This window comes from Falco punctatus (genome assembly GCF_963210335.1).
Source record: "Falco punctatus genome assembly, chromosome: 6".
NCBI lineage: Eukaryota > Metazoa > Chordata > Aves > Falconiformes > Falconidae > Falco > Falco punctatus.
The window spans coordinates 74,040,982-74,062,824 of NC_137585.1; positions in this window are offsets into that span (position 1 = coordinate 74,040,982).

Sequence of the window (21,843 nt, forward strand, 5' to 3'; positions counted from 1 at the left end):
GCTGCTGGCACATGGCCCTTTGCAGACCTCTAACAGCAGCTGACGGTGGAGAGCAGCAAGTCTGGACTTCAGTGGTACCAGCAAGCCAGGACTGTTGTTACTCTGAAACTATTGCTCTTGTTCTGTCACAAAATCATAGCACGTCAGAGAGAAGCTGAGATTTGAGATTTGGTTCTTAACCCATCATGGTGTCTTAGAAATCAGTATCAGTCCAAACGAAATGGGAAAGGAAGCATTATCGACAGAAATGAAAGATTTGGGCAGGTCTCTATACAGCTGGCACTCTGCAGGTTCTTTTAATTTCCACAGTCTTTTAGGAGCAGTAAGTTTTAAGATGCAAATTTGGATTTGAAATCACGGTCCAGCATATTACTAAAGCAGATTTTATCCCTTCTGACAGTTAATCTTATTTATGTCAAAAGGCTTGGAGGTTTGTTCTACTTCCATTTTGTGGATCTGCTGCTAAACTGCTGCCATAGTTGGTCTAGCTGTTTACATCAAAGCATTCCAGTCCTTTCTCAAAGCATGCCCATTAATCCCATTTTTATCTCTAAAAATGATTTAATAATCAAAATAAGTCTGTGTAGCCCTGCCAATATCTCAAAGTCTGAAAACAACATTTCCATAGCAAAGGTCCCCAGTTTCCCCAGTAACAAAACCATGAGGTGCAAACAGTAACAACTGAATTTTGGCTAACTTTCTGAGCCATTGCACAATACAACATAATTTGCAAGAGAGACTGAAAAGGCATGTGAAGAATCAGATATTTGGCGTGTACAGCCATCTGTATTTGCACAGGTACATTGCAACAGGCTCAGCATCACTCACAGGCATTAGTAAATGAAACCCTGAATCCCAAGTAAGCCGCTAGAGTCTACTGTTGATGTCAATAACAAAGATTTTACCCTTCACTGGTGCATATAAATGCATAACGGAAAGCTTCAGCAGAGGAACATGTACCACATCTATTTTTATGAACACCACAACTACATTGCAAGTGAGGTCCAAAAGTGGCTTCTTCTGTAAGAGGCCAGGTGTGTGTGCGTGAAGTACGTGTTATCCATACTTTTTACAAATCAGGATAAGACTTAATCTTTAAACTTAGTCTGGAAAATACTAAGAATGGCTTAATCTTTAAGAATCTGGACTCCATTAAATTTGAAAATGCCAATAGGTGCCTTTGAAATACTGAAGTGCTATAAGCATTGATTAACCTCGTTCCTTGGATCATGGATCTCTCTGCATCCACAAAGACCAGCCCAATATATACGAGCCCTTTCCAAAACCTGGAGTCTTTCCACTGACTTTGTCAGGGGTTTGAAAAGCCTTAGTAGTTTTAATGGCTAATCTTACATGTCTGTGAGTAAAATAATCCTCTCTATCTTTTTCTTCCCAGCCTGATTTCAACTGGTGCAGGCCAGAGCAACCACAGTTTAGGATCATGCTGGGGACAGCGCAGATCCCTGTGTTGTGGCTGCCTTCATACAATGCTTTGAAACAAATCCTGCTTCCCTGAGTCTTGATACAGCAGTTTTCATCTCAGTGTGCTGTACAGAAGAGGTCAAAGCAATTGTGGCAACCCACTCCACAGGTCTGCCACCATGCACGTTGTCTCATCATCTTCCCCAGAGTGCCACTGCTGTCTTGTCTCAGCACTGAATTGGTCACTAGCTGCCATTTGCTTAGAAAACTAAAAAAATCAAAGCTGTAAGATCTTGCTGATGTGTTTGCCTGTTTGGGAAGTGTCTTTCTGTAAAAGACAGGAGCCCACTCTCATGCTGACTCATGCCCACCTTCACATTTGTGTTTACGTTTCTGAGGCAATCATCAGAAGACTTGACGAAAAATGGACACCATGGAAAAGGACAAAGATCTTTCTGTAAAATTATCTGGGTTCAAATTATCAGCCTCAAAACTCCATGTTTTCTTTCGAACCTACAGTGCCAGCTCACAGCCTGAAGACATTTATACTTTTAATTGAATCACTTCCCATGCACTGCATTGACATAATATTCCACCTCTTTGTAGGCTCAGTATTAGCAACATCAGCAGAATAATTAATTAATACTTCCAAATAAGGTTTAATTTATACTTTTGTGCCTTTGGAATATACAAATAATAGCTTCTCATTATTATTGTCTTACTATTATTAATCTTGTTTCAATGTAATTTACTACATAATTAACAATGTCATATCTTCTTAAAAGCACTGATCTATTAAAATAATCATCTGTGGGTCAAATCTCTGAAAAAAAAAATGAAAAGAGCTATTGGGGCACAAATAAAAATCATATAAGGAGCAATGAGCTTTTCAGCTTCTGGAAATGCGCTTGAAATGCAGCAAAATCATTCTATCATTAGCAAGTTCACAACTGGTGGTCCCTGAAAGTGGACATCTTGGGAACTATGAGACCAACAGAATGAAATTATGATGAAATATCTGTACAAATAGGAAACATTCTGGGTCCCCTTCTGATTATTTTTTAACCTCAAAGCAATAATGACATCCCCAGAGTTTTTCTCCTAAATGCTCTCATACAGACAGTCTCATCACTTTGCCTTTACCAGAAGTAATGGTTAGCAGAAATGCAAAAGGCAGTAAAGCTGAGCTTCAGTAAAAGACGCTGTGTTGTACTGAGCTTAATGTGAAAGAATCTCAAAGACGGATCATCAATGCAGCAGTAAGCATGCATCCATTTCTTCATTGTTCCATTGTGTAAAAGTGGATGCTGGTTCATGGAGAGCTTGTGTTTTAGCTTGTAAAACTGACTTACATAATGGATGGGCATTAGGAGACCACAAATAAAGGATCAGACAGTGAAAATAGAAAATTCACTGCCCTGGAAGCAAGTTTTAAGCAGAAATGACTTCCATAAGTGGCTGCAGAATGAGTTGCTGCAAAAGAAAGTATGTAGGCAATACTCCATGAATCATGCACTATTTTTATGAAAACAGGGCATGGAAAAACTGAATTAAATTTGAGGGCATGTCTTTCATTCTTCTCCCCGAATCTGTGAATTAGTCTGCGCTAGGTTAGGGTGAGAAATTCCAGAGTGTATAGTGAGCATTTTGTGCTAGAATCTTTGTGGGGTTTAAGGATACAGCACACCTAGAGAAATCCAAAGTTGACTAGTGGGATTTGTACAGAGCCTACCTTTTCACTTTGCCCAGCCCCAGTAATTTCTAAAAGAAGGGTGTCCTGGCATGAGGAGACCCAGGGAGTAAAGAAAGGCCACCATGGAGAGGACCTGCCACGGATGGGCTGGGAGAGTTGTGTCTTACGTGTGCCTTGCTGAGGGGCCACAGCATGTACGACAAGCATGCACCTCCGCCGGAGGGACTAAGGTTCAGTGACTTCTACCATCATCTTTCTCAGAAGAATTTTTTGTTCACCAACAGCCATAGAAAGCAATCCTGAGCATTAGTTCACAACAGTCCGGATGTTTCTGGGGGCAGGAGAGTGAAACTTAGCGGCTGAAGTCAGAGAGGAGGCTGTTTCTGTGGTTCTGTGTGTAGACGGCAGTGGTCAGCAAGGCAGGTGCTTTTAGGGCCTGGCAAAGTGTGTGTGCATGGAACAGAAACACTGCTAAAGGGACACAGCTGTGACGGTGAAAATGTGAAGGCTTAGGAGTTAATGATGGCAAACGCTTTGTAAATGCTGGCTGTGGCCAAAGCCACTCCATCCTCCCCTCTGTGCCTAAAGCCAGGCTGCTTTCACAAACAAGTGGCCTGTACATATCTAATAATGACCAGATTCCCAAAAGTTTCCCTGAAGCGCCCTTTAGTGAACTCCATCCCTGAGGTTTTGGCAGGATGCTGAACCTATACACTTATCCCTCACTGACAGAGCCTGCTGTTTCCCATAATTTCTGCTTAGTCCCTGAAACTTTGCTTTCAGGTTATTCCCATAGCCATCTAATGGGTATGGAGGTGGTCAAGGTGTATCTTGTTATAGGAGTGTGTCACCAGCTCATAGTTAGCCAAACTCCTTCAAACTACAACTGAACGACGTGCAGAGTGAGTAGAAATACAAAAGCCTCGAGTCAGTGTTTCTCACAATTTTTGATTACGGGCAAGCAGTGAAAAACTGTAAGATTTAAACCACAAAAATGTGTCAAAGCATTAGACACCGAGCGCCAGAAATAGCAACAGCGATAAACTGAAATCATGAATGTGGGGTAGTAATTCAAATGTATTAGTACTTCAGACAAGTAAAAAAAAGTAAGTAAAGTAATAATTAAGAGTAAGTGACTTTACATGTCTGCCAGAAGGGAGTTGTTTTGCAGTGTATGATTTCTCTGAGTAAATCCTGGTCTTTTCCTGTGCCCTCAAGGACCTTTGTTCAAAATGCCGCACAATTTCATTCTGATTCCACAACTAATGGCAGCCACATGTATAAACTGGAGTCACTGGGAAGTCACACTGATTTGCAGTTCTGGATTTGTCCCTTAAATTGGACAAACCATTTCACTAGCTTTCTAGCCCCAGTTCCTCAGACTGTTCTGCAGGGTATGTGACTTCATTTTTCCTTTTTTAATAATGAAAATGCCCTGGCTTTCACAAACATAGAGAATGGCCTAGAAACTCAGAAAGGCAAAACAAAATGTGTAGTGGTAGGGGAGAAGGGGGAAGAGAGGGAGAGAGGAGAATAGAGAAAGAAAGGAGAGAAGGAATTAGAGAGAAAGAGCGAAAAAGAAGACAGAAGAGAAAGAAAAAAAAGGAAAAGAAAAGAGAGAGAAAGATTAATTTACATTATTATACAAACATTTAATAAGCAGTTCTTGGAGGAGGGTCAGACCTATCTCAGTCTCCCCTGAGCTGAGGAGCAGTGCTGGTATCACATGGAGTCAGCAACATGTGTTTTCATATAAATAAGCTTGGTCTGTAGACACCATCTTTTCTGTACCTGTTCTTTATACACATATCCACCCCTCTGGACTGATGGAACCACTGAAGAAATCCTACTGAAGAAGCCTTGAGTCCTCTAGCTGCTGCAGAGACCGAAGTAATGTTTTGAGAGAGGGCAGTAAGCTGTATGTTATCTGAGCTATTTTGAAGTATGCAATTTCTTTTGCATTTATACCTTCATCTGAGGGCTCCCTACCCACCTATCCATTTGTATAGGTCCCCTTTCAACCAGCCACACTGTTGAGTGCCTTGTCCATTTAACCAACCTCTCCTTGACCAAATGGGTTCAATGCATTTCTTCAAGGAATTTGAAAGTCCCATAGTAGACCTCCTGCACTTCAGGGGGTAACAGACGCCTGCCAGAGCCCCCATCTTTATTTAGACTCACAGCCTGCAGGAAACCATCCTGTCTGTGCCATTCCTGCACATTTGCTGCTTTAAAACCTTATTTTTTTTCTTTCTGATAGGTGAAACAGAAGGTTAAGAATATGAATGGTTGTAGCTAACGTACCTGTTTTCTTTTCATGCATTTGTCAAAAGTTGCCGGTTTGCAGTTCCAGTACGGTGTAACACTTGCTGGTACTATCTACATACCAAACAATAGCTGCAGGAACACAAGCCCTTTGTAAAAAAGGACCTATTTATTCAATAGCTTTAAACATACAAAGCAAAACCAACTGCTTTAAAACTAAATCTCTTTTGCTTCAGGCATTGGTTTCCCGAGAGGTAAATGAGGTCAAGAAGATGATGTGATGTGGTGAATCTAACCAGGCAGAACCCGGCAGAATAACTCATAAGCCTGACTCACTGAGTGCTGCCATATCTTTGGCCTGGATGCAAGCTTTACATGAAAAAAAAAAAAAAATAATTCAAGGGATTTGTCAACTGAAAAATAAATAGACTGTATATAAAAATGGGTCAGCATGCTGTGTGCAATTCATAGTGTATATTACCTTAGGTATTCCTCAGGGATTGACCCTTAAATGTTAAAGGAAGACTAAAACTGTATCAGGAAAGCAATAAACCTATACCTGCTGCATTTTCCTAGGATAAAGCCCTTCAGCCTTATCCCTGTGTTAGGTTAGTGCATAATGATAAAAACACAGGGATCTATTGAAAGGTCAGAAGCCTTAGAAATGGCTTATCAAATAATAATTTTTTTTAAAAGAGTGATTTTTAAATGTGATGAACACATAAAAATATCTGGTTTGTCTTTTATCAGTGTTGTGAAAACAAGGGAACTGTGCTTTCTCTCAATTAATAGATATTTGTATGGGCCTGAGGTTCACAAATAAAGTTGTAGATGGAATGAATGAGCTGATGAAAGGTGAGATAAAGTGTAATTTCTCCCTTCCGTACCATCGCAGTTCCTTTCCTGTGAGTACTCAGATGACTGTGATTTTTGTACGTACTGATGTTTGAGAAGGGGGTTTTGCTCATACAACTATGAATAATCATGTTTTAAAAAATCTGTTCGTTCAGAGAGCATATGCTGCCCAGATACTTTACATATGACTTGTGAAGAATACTAAGGACACAAGTGAAGATGCCAAGTTAAATACAAAAAAATTAGGAAGCGATAGAAATAAGGTAAAGACCCAAAGAGTCTTAGTTCAGCTTCTTTATGTGTATGCAATATTAGATAATCGTAATGATATAATCCTATGCCATTTTTTTTCCTCAGATGTTCCAGATACCCCTGTTACAAGAGCTCGGAATGTCCTTATTTTGTGTTATCATAAACTCATTTCTGCTTAGAGGCAAGTTTTTGTTTTGCAGGTCAGATTCTTGGTATTTCTGAAATCCATCGGCAGGAAGGAGGTTACAGCTTTTGCCTGCAATACCGAGCAATCCAGAATAATCTGCTGAAGAATGTGCATCCTTATTTTATAATAGAAGTGCCGTTTTGACACAACTGTCCCGCAGCTAACCTTGTATCCCATGTGTTTGCAGAGGAGGACCCAGGGTATCTGCACAGCATTGAAGAGTGAGGGTACCAAACCTTCTCCCCGACCACAGCAGGACGGGGACAGGCCAAAGCTCAGCTCCTCAGGAGCCCTTGGGAGCCAGCCTGGAGCACAAGATCTCGCCTGCTTTCTGTAAAGGATGGCCAAGCTGTTCCTTTTGAGCTTTGCTCACAGGAAGGAGTGTTTCAAACATTTATTCACGATATGTAAACAGTAGAACAGAAGCAGTTCTCCACAGCAGAACATGTGATTTCAGTTCAACGTGAACCTAAATAACTGATTTCCAAAATAACACACTCACTAAGGCTTTTTGATACCAACTAGGGTAATTTTTTACTTGCACGCAGTTAGGATATAAATCCTAGGCTATATAAATGTTTAAAAGCACTGTCAGCCCAAGGGAGGGCTAGTAAAAGTCTACTTGGTGACAAGAGGTATACCTTAATCTTCTCAATTTGTTTTATAGCTGCTGTTGAAATGTGTAAGACTTTGTTCAGATCCAATAAATGGAAAACTACAACGCAGACTTCTGCCATAGTTTCTGAAGATTTAAAAAAACTCTAGCAGTTTATTGGAGAAAGAAAAAAATGAGTGGGATGCTTATTTTTTATGCTTCAAGAGGTCAAATGTCTCCTGTCATTTGCGTGCATGGTTTGGGGGGCATATAGGCAGTTAGTTTTCAGTACATCTTATTTTATTCAGATACGAGATATATAACAAAAAGAGGGAAATTTTGAGCACTGTGTATTGTATGACTAGTTCAGGAGGAACATGTATTAGAAATTATTTTCTTAAAAGAAACTTATTCATATTTCCATTGTCCACATGGGATGATCTCTGTGCTGAAATAAGGGCAAAACCTGTTCCTTTCCCCTTCCTTTCAGCAAAGTATGGTGTCAACTTTACAGAAGAGAAAATGGAGAGAGAAAAGTTAAGTGGTTTGCCTAAGGTCACATGAAAACCTGGTAGCAGAATAAAAAATTAAATCTACATTAACCGATTCCCTGAGAGCTTTAGGTACAAATGTGTCCATTTTCCCTATATTTTACATTTTCGTCTTCTTTTGTGTTTGACATTTGAGGCAGCATATTTCTATGGCCTTTCTTTGTTAATCCTCAGAAGCTTTAGAGAGTCACAAACCATATCAAATATCTGCCATGTGCGAAATAATAGCTGTGCTCACACAGAGCCCAGAGTTAGGCAAGAATAAATGAGCACCATGCCCAATGATTAGCTAGTTTCTGCTATTTAATGTAATATATAGTTCAGATGTATGGCTGACGGCTAATGACTAATCAAGCCTCAAAACTTTAAATACAAAAAATGACAACACAACTTCCCCTCCCTCAAAAAAACCCCAAACAACTTCAGTATTTATTAGGGTGGTTTTTTCCCCTCTCGTGGCTTTTTAGCAGATGATCAGCTAACTGGATTTGTTAGAAGCAGCCAGTCTCAAACAGCCCACAAACTGCTGAGTATAAAGGAACTGGAACACAGCTACACGAGATGAGAAAAAAGGGTCTCATTTTCAATCTGCTCTTTCTAACCCAACATGACAGGCATCGTGTCAGTCTCATTGACCTAGGTGTACAAATGCATGAGACAGCAGAACTCACTTGTAATTCAGCATGGTAATTAAGGATGCACTTGGCAGCTTTGCTGAACTGGGAATGTTTAATGCCAGTATTCAAAGTCTTTTGCAGCTGGACTGCCCAGATTGTCCTGCCTGTTGTCAGTGAAAACAGTGAACTGGAAAGGACGAGGTGCATTGCACACTCTGGCAGGCAGATGTCCCATGTTTTCCAGTCCAGCATGGGATGGTCTTCAGTGTGAGACCCCATCTGAGGACTTGCTGCACACAGTGAAGAGCATCTGGCCTCCCAAACTCGGTGACACATAGCGGGAGTTAAGAGCCTGATCAGAAGCTCAGCCAAAGCAGAACTCCTGCCAGCCCTCATAGGATTCAAAAACTCCATAGCTTTCCTCAGCCAAAGAGGATCCGGGCACCATAAGTTTAGTAGGTCTAGTCTAGAAATACAAAGCAACAGCCTCAAAAGCGGCATTGAAAAGTTGTGTGGTATAGGACTGATTCTGGAATTATCTTCTGTGCTTTTGATTTGCTCCTTAAAATTAAAAATCCACAATACCAACCCAAAGAACTATTATTTCACACATTTGCAGGTATATCACTTTCAACATGCTTAATAAAATAAAGCCTGCTGTGCAGACCAAGCATTTTTACGGTTGTTTCAGCATATTATGTTCCACCTTGGCATAGCAGATTTCCCTTAAAATAGAGACTGGTTTCAGTGCTTCGTCTCCACGGGGCAGGGCTACTTCAACTTGTTATTTATGTGTAATTCCAGTTTGCCTAAATTAGACTGTAATTACAGCCTAGAACCAAGAACTCTGCATCTACTTCAACTTTCAGGGATTTCTATTTTTTTTTTTTTTTAAGTTTTATTTCCTAAGTTTTCAGGTTCTTTTGCTCTGATTAGACAGCCAGATGAAGCTTTCTGAAGCTATGTATGTGTGTGATTTACATTGCAATGGAAAAGTGTCAGCTTTATCAGAAATTTTTCTCAGATCTCACAACAAAACGCAGCAAGCTGATTTCTTTGCTGAATCCTTTCCCTTTTTTTTAAAACATAAATTGTCTTGGTTTATTTTAATACAGACAGACAAAGACCTTGTACGTTATATAGAGTGCTTCATCCTCGCAATCTCAGAGCACTTTATAAATAGATAGGAGGCATCAAAGGAGAAGAGTGCTCAAGGGCAGAAGCATCACACTATGTCTCTTATTAAGGTAGTAAGCCATCCTTTACTTAAAGGGACCATCCCCTATATCTTTTATTTGTTAATAGGGTTATTGACTCCAATTTGCTTCATATGTCATGGGCGTTAAGAGGAGGGCTGAATCAATCAGTACATCCTTTGCACAGCAGAAGAAAATGATTTGACTTGATTAATCTGCTTTTTGCTGCAGAATTCCACCTTGAGAGTCTTTTAACAAAAAAATAGCCAGAAACTTAGCTTTCCCCACTAAAAAAGCCCCCCATCCCTCAGTCGAAGTCTACCCTGAAATACAGCTTCGTGGCTGAGGCTTTGCAAAGCTCAAAGGTCCAAACAGGATTTGGTACCTGATACTTCCTCTATGTTTAGCTATCAGGTTAAATGGAATTCATACATCTAGATTGATAACTTTATCCCAGTTCAAGAAAAATCTAGTGTTCCACAATAATAAAGTGAAATCTAATTATTATGTGTTTAACATTCAAAACATCCTTTACTGAACAACTCCTGTGCCGAAAACCAAACTTCTTTTGCTAAAAGGCATGGTACTATGCTGTTCACCAGCACACACCCATGAAAACAGCTGCAAAGAAATTCTGCAAAGATAAGATAGCAGAGGAGCGTTGATATGCACTTTGCTATCACCCTCATCAAAATGTGATCTAAATTGCAGCTTCAGCACCTTCACTTCTGCAAAACTTCATTGGTTTTTCAGTATCCACAGGTAACGAAGGCTGTTACCCATCAAAAATCTACCTATCAAAGTCAATATAAAATCTGCTCTTTAAATAAACCCAGTTCTTTCTATTTAAAAAGTGTCTGCTTTCCATAAAACTTAAAATCAAATAATAGGCTGTACTTTTATAATTCAGAAATGTGTGTGCCTTGTGGGGATGGCAGTTTGGACCTCTCCTGCTGCAGAAAAGCGGGATGCCAGGAGCTGGAAGCACAGTGGGGAGGGTTTCATCCCTTATACAAAGCGTGGTCATGGGCTGCCTCTAACTCTCAGAGTACCACGTGGCATTTTCTAACCAAAATTTTCCACTTTGTGATCATAATGTGTTGTTATGGCTGCAAGGTCGCTGTTCTGCGGAGTTTTCTTTCCTTTCCATTCACACTTTTAAAAGTCAAAGGCAATGGTAGATGGAATGCTTATCTTCTGTGCTGAATAATTTTATCAGGATCATCAAATTTCCATGAAACCTGTGTTTATGCTTGCTGTGCTGCTATTAACAAAAACACCACCCACAAACGGATGTGTGGGTAAAGAGGCTCCTGACCTGCATGCAGGAATGGCTTAGCACAGAGCGGTGACTTATTGATGTTCTTACTGAGAGCCGACCTCCAGATTTACCAGATGTGCCATGTATGAGGAGGCCTTTCACGGCTTCCTCTGGGGTGCTCTGGAAGATGAATGCTGTGGCAGAAGAGAGATTTCCACCTCCATTTCTGGGAGCTCCATGCTCAGCAGCTGCTTTCCATAGCAGGGGTTGTGGAGTGCCTGCATGTCTTGGGATGGTCATTATTACTCTGACAGATTTATTGTACTTGCTTGGCCATGGGAAGCTTCAAGCCTCTTTTATTTTTCTTTTTTTTAAAAAATTTCCTTGAAAATCATCTAACCGCAAAAGTTAAGAAAAGAGGTTTTTAAGAAGTCTGAGCAAATTTACCCTCAAGCCATTGCCCTAGCAAGAAAATAAATATTTGTGGCCACATCTGAAAAAAAATGTATGATTTTTTTCAGTCCCACAATCTGGTTGCCAAGCCTAAATAGCAGCTTTTCAGTGTCTGGCCCCTTTGCTGCCTGTGCTAGCAGCTGACCAGGGCTTTCTCAGAGCAAATATTTGAGGCTTGGCAAGAATAGGCTGCTCTCCCTTCACTTTCCAGACAACATGTTTGCTCTGAATGAGCTCTTGGAGCATCAGGGTAGCATGCAAAGATCTTGGGATAAGATCTCATCCAAGATCTATGCAGGATCCAGCGTCTATTTCCCTGGATAATTAAGAAAGTGGGAGGGGTTTTTTTCTGCTGGACTAGTTTATCTAGCTGATATATCTGGTTACTATTACTACACTGCAGGCCATTCTTTTAACTATTAGAAGTGAAAAACACAGAAATACAAGATAAAAGAATGATATGAAGGAAAGACGAGGTAATATATTATAGCAAGAACACAACACTGGGTTTTATTAACAGTGATCTCAATTAAAAAAAAAAAAAAAAAAAAACAAAAACAAAACCCACAAAACAAAACGAAACAAGCAAACCATGTGTGGTCTGGGACTCTAAACAGAGGCACTTATCGAAGGCTATGCAAGGAATCTCAAGTTTCTGTCAGAGCATTTCAGCAACTGTCATCAGTGAAGCTTAATAGCTGCCTTCTGAGCAAGGCAGGTTAATGACAGGGTCCATCAGCAATGTCAGGTCTCACATAGTAGCACTGTATGGGTTGGCAAGGGCTGTTGTTGTGTTTGATGGGGTTTTTTTAATAACTGCTATAACTTATAATTATTTACTCTATTGCATCAAAAGATGTGTCATGATTTATATGGACAGATTAAATGTAATGAGATTTGCCAATGGAAATCCTGAACCATCTTTTTGGTTCAGTAGAATGCATGACTGTATTTTGAGAATGAAGCTTGTTAAAGATGGTTTGTTCACATGCACTTCAGCAATATTAGTGCTTAAAAATCAATAGGCAGAATCAGAAGATTTGTAAAGAAAATTTGAAAAGTAATTAAAAAACCCAGGTGGAGGCACTGTCTTGAAAACATCGCATTTACTTTCAGGCCATTTTACAGACCTTACCCATGGGTGGCACAGAGCAGCTTAGACCCGCTAACAGAAACAGAGCTGCACAAATGGATTTAGCAGTGAGAGGTATTGTTCTTTTACTAATATGAAAAAATCCTGACTAAACCCGCCAACTCAAGCTTTTGAATTCCACCAGAGTTTTAAATCTGGGCCTATTTGTTCTGTCTGGGCAGCCTGGGCTAGCCTCAGCAGGCGCGGGGGGTCCATGCGGCACGGTGCTGCAGAGCCCATGAAGAGGCGCACCGGAGCCGTTCAGCCCAGTCTTGCAGCAGGGCTAAGAGGACTAACAAGGCTGATGTTTAGCTTCAGAGGCAGCTGAGACGTAGGGATGTTTTCAGAAATCACTGCATGATATAGACTGAACCTCAGTGCTAAAATTGCTGCTGTCTTGGCTAACCCAAACTTATGAGGCTGTGACATGCATTAGTAACTTTACCAAATATTATCCAAACTATCAAAAGCATCATGAATCTCTTCCTGTGATGTTGGTCCTTTTTCTCATTTCAGGAGATAATTTAATTTAGCACATGAGACTTCATTGGCACAATTCAACATCTTCAATCTAAATGAGAACAAGTACCAATGAAGCTGTTGGGTTGGTTAAGACGAGGCTGAAAGCATCAGCCTTCAGCTCTGTCCTGCTCACCTAATCAAGCAATAACTCCACTCAAATCAGTGGTTCAGATCAGAAGGAGAAAAAGGAGCAGTGTCTCAGACCCTACAGGGATGGAGGAGTGTAGGGTTGCAAGAAATGGAGTTTTTCTTCAGAGGTCTCACTCGAGCAATTGTTTTTTAATGCTATATTTCATCACCAGCTTCATTTGAGATTTGAGGTCTGTCCAATACTGAACCCTTCTGTTTTTACTTAACAGGGCAAATTCTAACAAGCCCATTAAAAATAGGAAAAAAAGCAGAACTTGAAGTCCCATGACCTTAAACCAAATAATCTTGTGACACTCAGTGTGTGTAGAATTAAGAGTTTGCAGAAACATGTGATTAGGAATAGAACAAAAATGAGGAAGAGTGCAAAGGAAGAAAGAGGGAGACAAGCAAACAGAGAGGCAGAAATTTATTCAGGCACAGCGGGTGACCCAGCCATAGGACACCTGGCCTGGGATGCAGAGCCTGTGTCCTGTCTGCCACATTTGGAAGAAAAAACAAAAACCCACAAAAACTCCTTTTCCATTAAGTACTAATCAGAAGACATCCTCACATTCCATTTAAGTGTGGTCGTTTTCTACCAAATAAGCTCAGTATCAGTAATCTTTAAAATGGTGGGGATAAAAAACAAGGCTTTTTGCTTCTAAAAGTCTCATGATTTTAACCCTACCTTTTTTTTTTTTTTTTTTTTGGGGGGGGGGCAATTGTGTTAACTAAGAGTTAACTATACTAACAGATGTGAAGGCAACACTCATGTTGAACCATTACATGTGCTTCCACATGCAAACCAGCAGGTTTTGCATTATTGCAGTGAAATTAACTCTGTTAACTGCAAGGATTCACCTTCCTCAGACAAATTTAGCACAGAACACTGCACAACTTCCAGGCTGTAATTAAAAGCAGGAGCAGCAGGTCTGTGATTTCTAGTTTCATTATAAACAAATTCAGTAATTACATTTTGAAACAGAAGACAAGGCTACAAAATGTTCTTAATGTGTCATTGCAGGTTTTACTGCCTAAATTTCAATTGCTGTCATTCACTGAGCTCTGTCCAGAAAATGAACTAAATTATACTTCTTGGTATTCGTGACAATTGTATGTATTTCTTCATAAACACAAATATTTTTTAACATCCAGTGTCTAGTTCTATATTTACTCTCATGTTCACTGTAAGTTGTGAAAAGCCCCCTCCTTTTATAAAAGAAATTATGGTTTTGCACATAAATCACAAAGTTTGATGCTTATAGTGTTTCTTACCTAGCTAGCATCTTCCAAATTTTATAACCCTCCTTTATCTTGCCTCAAGGCTTTCTATTTGTGTTTTCAGTAAGGTGAAAGATCTTTCATATAGGGAATTCATGCCTGCTGAGGTATTGAGAGACTTAGTTTCTCAAAGTTTAGAGAAACAAATCTCACAGGCTCAGTGCTGACCCTTGGGCGTGCAGGTGCAGAGCTTTGAATTTATATACCAACAGATTAGGAAAGTAAAGAAAAGAAAAAATTTGAAAGGAAAGCTTTTGTTTTGTGATGGGGATTCTCACAAGCCGTTGAAGCCGTGACTGTTCCTTGCCAACTGGTAGAGCCTTGACTGCAACAAGAACGATTTGAACTTGACTCAAGGTAAGCTTGTTATTATTGCTATGTTTTTCATACTCCACTAAGCCACCAGCAGGCAAAGAGGATAAACCTAATTACACTGATCTAGCAAACTAGTAAAATGCTGAAGGTAGATAAAGAAAATATAGCATTTTTTTCTGCAGTGTGGATGAGTGCAGCTAGGAGCATCTGATATCTGCCACCCCACCCCAGAGGGTTGCTTGAAGAACAGTGAGTGCCCAAAGCCCCAGGATCACCGCCTCGATGGCTTAAAGAGCATGCTGGTCAGAAAGCCTCCAGGCTTTGCTATGGCAAGTGTCTGAATATAATTGCTTGAAGAATACATCCTGTAAATTCAGTTTCTAAGTGCACAGTATGTGAAGCTTTCCTTGAAGCACTGATTACTCATAATTCCCATGCAAATCAAGTGAAACATGCGGCCTCTGTTGTTTCCAGTAATACCCATTAAATCATGCCTACCTTTTCCATTTGGCCCATTACACAGCTTTTATTCTATAGCCGTATGAAATGTGGTAGAAATTTGTTTTCTAAAAGACCTTTTTTCTAAAAACAGAGTTTGAAGCTTTTAGCAGTTTGACATACTATTTTGCTTGTGTTCAAAATCTGACAAGCTTTCCTTTCTGTATTATTCTTTGCCGTTACTTTTGAGCAGACTGACAAGTATATACTAATGGCAGAGTGTTGTGGTTTAACCCCAGCTGGTAACTAAGTACCACGCAGCTGCTCACTCCCTCCCCAGCAGGATGGGGATGAGAACAGGGAAGGAATGTTAAACTTGAGGGTTGAGATAAGAACAATTTAAAAATTGAAATAGAATAAAAAAATAACAGCAACAATAAAAATAACAAAATGGAGGGAGAAGGGAGAGGAATAAAATCCAAAGGGAAGGGCAAAGAAAAACAAGTGATGCACAATACAGCTGCTCACCAGCCTCTGGCCAATGCCCAGCCAGACCCTGAGCAGCAAACCCCAGGCCCCGCCAAACCCCCCGAGTTTACATACTGAGCATGACGCGCTATGGCATGGAACATCCCTTTGGCTGGTTCAGGCAGCTGTCCTGGCTGTGTCCCCTCCCAGTGTCCCGTGCCCCCCCAGCCCTCTCGCTGGCCGGGCCCCAGAAACTGAAAAGTCCTTGGCTTGGTACAGACACCACCCAGCAACAACCAAACCATCCGTGTGCCACCAACGGTGTCCTCACACCACATCCAAAGCACCAGCTGCACCAGCTGCTGAGGAGAGAATTAACTCCATCCCAGCTGAAACCAGGACACAGACCTACTTTTAAAAAGTTAAATTCTTCCTTTCTTTCCCATTTTTTTATTTTATTTTCTGGAAGTCACCTGCCATTCAGTCATTAGAAATGAAACACATTCTATCTGAAATTATTTTCGCCTGCAGGTTTAAAAAGAAAAACAAAAAAATAACTATGTTATTAATAAAAGATATGACTAAAGCCTATTAGATGAATTGAGTCTAGGCCAACTTTCTGTCAGAGTGACTTGTAGGCAAGGCTTGGGATTTAAGCCCTGAGTTTTGAAGACCATCCGTTCAGTTTACTTAAAAGTCAGTAAAATATACTGGAGCCATTTCAGGTGTGGCAATGGGAAGTCTGGCCCATGACTTCTGGATACATAATTCAAAAGAAGAAGTAGTGGCCAAGAGTAAGGGTTCTGTTGATATACCTGTGCTGCCTTGCTGTATGACTGTTAATGCTGCAAAATCTTTTTTGAAGGACAACAGGTCAGAAGGTAAAAGAAACATTAGTGACCAGGAAAGGAGAAGACAGTGAGAAGAAGGTTGGCAGAGGTACAAAGCAGGATAATCCAATGTTGCAGAACATTGCTTGGTCATGAGCTCATAGGAATGACCTTTTTCCTGACAGAGAGGAGTAAAGGTTAAGCATCACCATGCCTCAGCCAGCATGGGCTTCTCGGGGTGATGTAGCTGCTGAGCTCTCCACAACAGGCATCCAGACACATGCATTTAGAAAGCAACATGAATCATCCTGGAGTAACGATAGCTGAAGAGACATAAGGAATAAAACAGTTAAAACTCAGTGAGGCATTCTTAAACATCACTTAGGAAAGAGAAAAAAAAAAAAAAAAAAAAGAAAAAAGTCCACCCTCAGGTCTCTAAAATTAGTCACAGAAAAGTACTGCTTAAGATATAAACACTTTGCCTCCTCAGGCCTGCACAAGAGGATGCCTGCTGGCAAAAGCCATTCTGCTTGTGAGGGGACAGATACAGACGCAGCTGTGAAATTCTTAATGTACGAAGTCAAATGTAAAGACAGAAATGCTTATAGCTACTACAAGCTCTGAAGCCATCCTTTCATCTGGTGGACCTGGGTGGATCATTTACAGTCCGGGGCGGGGGGTGGGGTGTTAGAGAAAAAAAGCTCTCTTTTCATAATGCCTTTTATGCTCGAGCCCAATGTGTGGCTTAAGCTAAATATGTGGTAACTATTTTGCAGAATTTTTTTTTTTTTCCTGGTGAGACAAGCTGGTCTGCGAGAGGCCTTGCTGATCAGGAAAACAATATGCAGTTATCTCCCAGCGAGAGTTCAATCAGCTCAGAAACTCACAGCTGGCTTAAAAGGAGGGCTGTAGAAGGAGGAGGTAAAGTTCGGTGCAGCAAAGCATGTTAAGAGATGAATGGGATGGGATGAAGGATAAGACATGAATGAATAACACAGGGAGCTGGAAGCTGTTCTGCTAATCACAGCCAAAGCAGGACACCCTACATGAGCCAGCTCAGGGCTGCTGTTGGGTTGCATGTTTGTTGTGTGGTGTAGAATTCACTCTGAAAATACTGGAAATTCAGGACATTCTTCAGTTGAGGGGCCTTGGGATTAACGGGTTTGGCCCAGTTTCTCCAGAAAACTGACATATAAAAAGAGGATGCAAATGGCAAACATCAGAAGTGATATTTTCTATTCCCCATCCCACCTGGGGTTTTGTGCTGAACCGGAGCTATTAGAAGCTATGGAAGTCCTACAGGAAAGCTGAGGAAAAGCAATATTCTATGGCAGAAAGGAAGATGCATGCACAAGTTTTGCTGCTTTTCCCTCCAGAGAAGCTGGCTGGAACCACAGCCTTCTGAGGTCTAACAAAGCAGAAGTATGCAGGAAAGGTTTTTTTAAAGTAATTTAGAGTAATACAATTAAAAATACATCAGTTGAAACCAATGATTGATATCTGCAATCAATATTTGCTGAATTCGCCCAGTAGGATAATCTTAGTCAAAATGAAGCTTCTGAGACAGTAGTATTTTTGCTACCTGAGAATATTCCAGTTTTTTCTTCCATGGAAAAAAAGAAGAATAGAGTTTTGTAAAGCTGTGACAAACATACTTTATCAGCAGTTCATCAGGAAAGGAGTAGAGCAGAAAGGTGAAAAATAAATGTGATAGATGTCAGGGCTTATAGCCAGGATGACCTAGGACTCCTGTCTCTACAGAAGATACTGAAACTCTAAGTTTTAGTACTGCTCTCAAGTAAGTGCCATCCATGGAAAAGGAATTATCACATTCTCAGCTAAATATGACAGTATAATCAGCATTTTACAGATTAAAGAGAAAGGATCAGAATAAAACAGGGTTTTGATGTTAGACATGCATTTTTATAACTGTGCAGCAGGACAGTGACATTTAGCAGTATTCTCTGAGGACACAGACCTCAGAGAAAACAAGTGCATTGAAATGAGTTTGAAGGATGTTAGCACCAGAACTATTTGTTTGCATACCAAAGTCCGAGGATTTACTCTAACAGCTCCTGCAGGTGGTGCGTAGATCCTGAAGGCATGAGAAAGGACATAAGAGCTGTGGCTCTAAATATTATCAACACATGCAGATTGAGCCTCCCTGCTCACTCCTGTAAGAAACATCCAACAGCTCAGTAACACCACTAGGAAACCCCCAACTTGAAAAAAGGTAGAAAAATATGGTGGTATGAAATATAAGGTTAAAGGAATTAAGTTCTAAGACAAATCTAGCATTTTGGTCATATTGTGAACCTCTTGGAGAGTTAATACCTTTTTAGAAGCAGTGCTAACCGAAGGGGATGCTTGAGTTTCACCCAGGATCTGACCCTACTTGCCACTGCTTAGTTTGGCAAAGCCCACTGGTAATGTGGCTTTGAGGCTTTTAGAGTTTAATTGAGCCATTCAACACCTTCCCACAGCCTTACTTACAGCCTGTCCATTGTAACCTGAAAAGCCACCACACTAGAATTGTAGCATTTTGCAGTAGCACAAATGGCTACCAAGATCAGAAGAAACTTTTAGTGATAACAAACAAGAGGTTCAGTGATAAATGCTGAAAATTACTAATTTGGCTTGTTGTCTACAGTGTAGAGTCTTTAAAACACCAGTCACCCTATCACAATGATAGTTATGTTTTCTTCTGTAAAGATTTTGATGTAGTATTTGCAATGATGACTGTCACAGCACTCTCCAAACTAGCCCCCTGCAACAAGGCTTTTACCACCCCATACCAGGTTAACTTCAATAAGTAGCTCCCGCACCTTGCCCCAGCACAGCCACCCATCCCACACAAGGTTTCCACAGTTCATCTACTGTCCGTGCTGTTTCTCCAGCCTCTTCAGGCCAGCCCACCCTGCTTCTTGCCTCTGCTGTGTCTGGATTCCTTCCATGTCCCGGCTCCTCTTCCAGCCAGCCTCTCCTCACCCAGGCCCCCTTCTTCTCCCAGGGCCTCTCCTACAGCCAGGGCACGCTCTCTCCTCCCTCTGCTTCTCCCAGTGCACTCTTCATCCCATGCTCCTCTTCCATACCCCTTAGAGCTATTTAACCACTTAGCAGGAACCAGCCACGGCTGCACCTTATCCGCCTCAGCCAACCCACCGCCCCTGAAGCCAGCCCACAGCTGTGTATTATCAATGTTAATTAACCTGCCTTCTTTCCTCAGTAATTCCTCTACAGATGACATCAAGTTAGTAACTTCACTGTCAATACAAGTTTGAAGATTTCTGTGGTCACTAGAGACTTTATATTCATCATCAATCTGCTAGTGAGGTACAAATGAAACAAAATTATTGGCATCATTAAAAAAGTAAAGGTTGCATGATAATTTTCTGTTTTGCTCTTAGTTGACCCAGTCAGGCAATAGATAAAAAATACTTTAAAAAAATAATTGAAAATGTTTGAATCCTGATATTACTTTTAGCCAGCCAAATATTTTTTATAAAATTTGTGGGAAACAACGGAGACACCCATGTTCCCATTGAATTTGGTTAAAACCAGCAGATCAAACAATATTTGGGAGAAAGGAAAGGGGGAGAGGCAGTTCATGCAAACAAACTGAACCAGCAGTGTGCCCTTGGGGCCAAGGAGGCCCCTGGGACCCTGGGGGGCATCAGGAGGAGCGTGGCCAGCAGGGCGAGGGAGGGGATCTCCCCCTCTGCTCTGCCCTGGTGAGGCTGCACCTGGAGTGCTGTGTCTGGTGCTGGGCTCCCCAGTTCCAGAGAGACAGGGAGCTGCTGGGGAGGGGCCAGCAGAGGCTACAGAGGTGATGAGGGGACTGAAGCATCTCCCTTCTGAGGAAAGGCTGAGGGAGCTGGGCATGTTTCACTTGGAGAAGAGAAGACTGAGAGGGGATCTTATTCATGTCTACAAACATCTTAAGGACGAGTGCCAAGAGGACGGGGCCAGGCTCTTTTCAGGGGTGCCCAGCAACATGACAAGGGGCAACGGGCACAAACTGCAGCACAGGGAGCTCCACCTGAATATGAGGGAGAACTTCTTTACTTTGAGGGTGACAGAGCACTGGAACAGGCTGCCCAGAGAGGCTGTGGGGTCTCCTTTGCTGGAGACATTCAAAACCCACCTGGACGTGACTCTGTGCATCCTGCTCTGGAAGAACCTGCTTTAGCAGGGGCTGGACTAGGTGATCTCCAGAGGTCCCTTCCAACCCCAACCATTCTGTGATTCTGTGGTCACATGACACCTGCTACATAGAAAAAACAGGTCAAAAAATGTAAATCTGCAGTCTTAGTTCTCACCACAAAGCTGTTCAGTGTCAACTACCCTGTTTTCCAACACTCATTAATATTAAGAACAGGATTTACAGTCCTAAGGGGGATTCTTAACATTTCCTAAACTTTTCTACATCTGTCTTCCTCTCCTGCAGAAGTTTAATAGTTTTTCCTGGCTTTCTTGGAAATGCTTCCTAATTCCACATAGCCAGCACTGAATAATCCCTCCACTGCCATACATAGTGTGCTGAGCATCAAGTGGGAAAAAACAGAATGAAACAAGGAAAGGGGAAAAGGCAGGAAAAGAAAGGAAAAGAAAAGTGGGGTAAAGAGACTGATGGAGAAGAATGGGGTGAAAAAGTGGACAGAAGAGTTACAGTATTTGGACAGTGTCAGAACTATGTTAGGCTGCCAGAAAAAAAAATAAAAAAGAGGATAATTTCTAAGTGTATGCCCCTGTGAAAGCTAGAAATCAATATGAAAATTCTCAGTGCTTTGTTACTTAGACCTTGAATACTTATTCCTCCCCCAGAGCAACTTCTAGTAGACCATGAGTAAGTGATATACTTCTGTTAAAACAAACATATATTGTGTATCTCATATTTCTTTGAGAAACAATTGCAGAAAGTGAGGAGATCAAATGGCTGGGATGCAGATGTAGCATCTCGGCTTCAACAGGCAGAGCACAGGCTGAGTGGAAATCTTTTTTGCATTGTTTGTTTGCTTACTTTATTAGAGATGTTCTGTGAATAGCAACTCATTAGGGACATTGGTTTTACTTGAGATGTTTAAGGAATTAAAGGAAACAATATTTTCTACATGTAAAATCTAATTCTATTCTAAATGACTAGAGGAACATGGTCTCTTTTGAACTGTACTGGACTGTTCCATGTGCAAATCCTCCAGGTTTTCAGAACATAAGATGAAATTCAAACCGAAGTCATATCATGGCCAAGAACCTTACTCTATTTAGGATTATCCAACTACACCCCACGTTTAAACCATTAACCCTATCACTCTTCTTTTTATTTCTTTTTGTTTGTTTGTTTTTGTTTTTTAAACTCTGGTGGGGAAAAACAGACAAGCGAT